Here is a 3,155-nt window from a genome sequence, read left to right as displayed (position 1 = left end):
GGTGCCTTCTGTCCTCAGTTACTCCTCTTGTCTCGGTCACGCCCTTTTTCGCCACCCGATCATCCGTGTTGGTCCATCACTGTCCTGCACAGTGTGAATGCAAAGTTATCAAGGTCAGCATTCTTTCGCTCGGCCTTACTTTTCATTCGGGCTTGGCGGGCGTCTCGTCACAGCTCTGTCAGCTGACGCAGTCTGGGAATTTTCCCCCGTGTAGTGAAACGGGCCTTAGGTTTAGTGCTCTCCGTCTCGGCTGCATGAGATCACATTCCTGCAGGTCTGTTGACATTCTCAGGTCGTTGTTGTGGGTCCAGCTGTTGCAGCATTTGGTCAGTGTCACGTATGGGGGAGAGCAGGAGTCCAGTCAGCCTCGGCTTTCAGGGCCGGCAAAGCAGCCTGTAATTAAATATGTATAGAAAAAACAAAAACAAAACAAAAACAAACGAACAGGAAAATGTTGTTGTGTTGGCTGTGTTATTCAGAGGGGAGACAACGGGGCCAGGCCCTGTGTCAGCCTTCTCTCCCCCCTTTTTTTTGTTTTTTCTCTCCCGATATAATCAACTCCTAACCCACCAAGTTGACAGGACAACACCGGTATATGTTAAAATTCTTAAGATCATGTTTAAAAGCCCAAAAAAGGAATTTTCTTTCATTCAGTAATCACTTTTATTAATCAATCAACAGAAAACATGTCACAATTTGACTCTTTTTACCACTAAATTTGTTGCGTCTTGCCTGGTTGGTTAGACCAGTGTTCCTTTTTTTTTTTTTTTTTTTTTTAGTTAAATTGTTGTCCTGCAACCCAGAGGGTTTCTTTGTCAGTAATGTATAGACTTCATCATTTAAGTATGTTAATTTTTTCTTTAACTTTGCTGGAAAATCTTCACGTGTTCATGAGTGTAAGCTGTTTCTTCATTGCGTGTATGTGCATTTGTAGGCAGGCAGGTTAATTTTATCTTTTCTCAAACTAGGCGTTACCTTAAAAGGAGCCTTTCTCTCAGATTTCTCTGCTTGTGTGTGTTTTTGTTTCACCTTTTTGTTGTGATGCTCCGGACGCCTTCCCAACCTCCACAAGTCCGTTGGCCCCAATTTTATGTGTTAAAACTTCTCTTAATTTCTCCTCTAATTCTCTCCTTGCTGCTGTCTGTTTCACAGCTGCTGATTCGTGCTGGGTGTGGTTCCCATTACCTATAATTTTGCTTCGGCCGCTGTGCTTGTGGGGGCAGTTGGTCCAGGTCCGCAGCTTCCTGTATTAACACACTAAGAGATTTATTTAATTTCATTTTCATCACTGTTAAACAGATAAGCAGGCAACCCGCCTACCTTGACAGCGTAAACTGTACGCCAGTCTCCCAACACATTCCTCTCTGTACTCCTCCATAATTCTCCACTGCACACCTCTTACTATCTCTCCTTTTTATTTTTATTACACCACAGAGTCATACACCCAATTATGCCCGTCTATCTCTATGTGGCTCCAAATTCCCTCTTTATTTTAATTTCACACTCGTCAGGGGACAGGCACACAACAATTTCAACCACTGAAACGAGGAATTCAACCTTTTTATATTTCTTTACTAATCTAGACTCAACCTTTGTTCGCAAAATGTGTCTTGTTCTAGTCCGGAATAAATGTGAACCCGTGATTACACGGCCGTTCCAGTGTTATTTCCGTAGCTATGCGGGGGCCCTCACCTCCCCAAGTCACCACCTCGGCACCCGGACGCCGCCGGTCCTGGCCGCGCGTCCACGAACAGGAGGGTCGCCACTCCTAGGGCAAAATTATTTCCACAGGTACACTAGGCATCAACCTTTGATCCTAAAATGTGTCTTTGCTCTAATGTCCTCCTATTCAAACACATCAACCGTCACTGTCACTGTGTTCAGACTTCACACACAGAAACACACTCAGCGCGCCTCACACACAGCCAGAGCGCGCCTTACACACACAGCGCGTTACACCATCAGTGAGACACACAGAGAGCGCCTCTCATCTGCAGAAATTTGCACAGAAACCTCTGAGCTCAACTATTAGATCTTCTTAAAGCACACTGCACCATAGACCAAAATACCCCTTTCTCTGCGCTTATGACCGCCACCACGGGGCAAAGTCGCATCATAAAAGTGATGCTTGCATCCCCGAAGTTATACCCGACATCATAAACCAGGTTTTGCTCTATGTACTTCTTGGCAAGTAAAATTTTACTTTGTTTTATGACCGCAGCCCTTAAAAAAAAACTCGACTGACGCCACAAACCACCGTCAAGCCTCTGTTCAATGTACTAAAATTAGCACCAACCACTACTGCACTTCACGGCCGCACCACCGGAACACGGCCGTATCATAAACCAAACCTACGGACGTGTTTCGCTCTCGCGTTGCCAGCGTTCAACCGCACCGTGAAGCCAGCATCTGCTTTTCCTTAAATCAACTTCTATTTCATAGCCGGCAAGAGCCAGGACGTAACCGACACCATAAACAAACTTCAAACCTCGACTTCAATGTACTGAACTAATGGCCGCGTCTTCAGAAGAAATTCTAACGTATTATTGCTACAGAAGCCAGTATTAGACAAAATTAAATGTGGAAGGTAAAGTGGCTGCAACTAGTCCAACGTAGTATCTTATTAGTTTCTCGGTAGAAGCAGTTTACTGCAACTAGTCCAACGTAGTATGTTATTAGTATCTCGGTAGAAGCAGTTTATTTAACACACTGGAATTCAGCCTCAACTTATGTTGTTAGTATCTTGCGCCAAAAACCAGACACCGACAAATTTACTGTGAAAATACGTGTAACTCAGTGAACAGATTAATTTGGAAAGCCCAATATGCACATTTGGTATTTATAATACAACAGGCTGTGCTTACCTTTTTATTTTTGGACCGGTCCTCTGTTCACCTCGCCTCACGATCTCACCAAAGGTCAAATCTGCACCTCCTCAGCACACCAAAGATCTGGGTCACACGGCACCAAGTTGTTGAAATCTCCCAATTCTTTGAATCTTTGGGCTGAAGGAGGGACAATACTCGGTGTATAAATGCTCAATCAACAATCATTTATTTCCATACAATTCAACAGTTATGAGCATAAGGACCATCATGATGGGGAGAGCTGCCTGCAGAGGGTCACAGCAAGTCTCAAAATAGTGACGGGTTACA

The 3,155-nt window shown here is 44.3% G+C and overlaps 1 long non-coding RNA gene across 1 annotated transcript; it reads right to left on the bottom strand.

Moving 5' to 3' along the window:
* Positions 1-211: 211 nt before the first annotated feature.
* Positions 212-2,953, bottom strand: LOC146679711 (uncharacterized). The gene is made up of 2 exons (XR_014918521.1): positions 2,865-2,953; positions 212-393 (listed from the first exon to the last, which is right to left on the bottom strand). It is a non-coding gene; the product is annotated as an uncharacterized LOC146679711 (long non-coding RNA).
* Between the last annotated feature and the right edge of the window lie 202 nt (positions 2,954-3,155).

The sequence above is a fragment of the Copadichromis virginalis genome, unplaced genomic scaffold (assembly GCF_057382275.1).
Source record: "Copadichromis virginalis isolate Kocher_CV1m ecotype Utaka unplaced genomic scaffold, C_Virginalis_male_GT1.1 unmapped_scaffold_1, whole genome shotgun sequence".
Lineage (NCBI taxonomy): Eukaryota > Metazoa > Chordata > Actinopteri > Cichliformes > Cichlidae > Copadichromis > Copadichromis virginalis.
The sequence above is the reverse complement of the archived record's forward strand: the minus strand, read 5'-3'. Positions and strand labels throughout refer to the sequence as shown.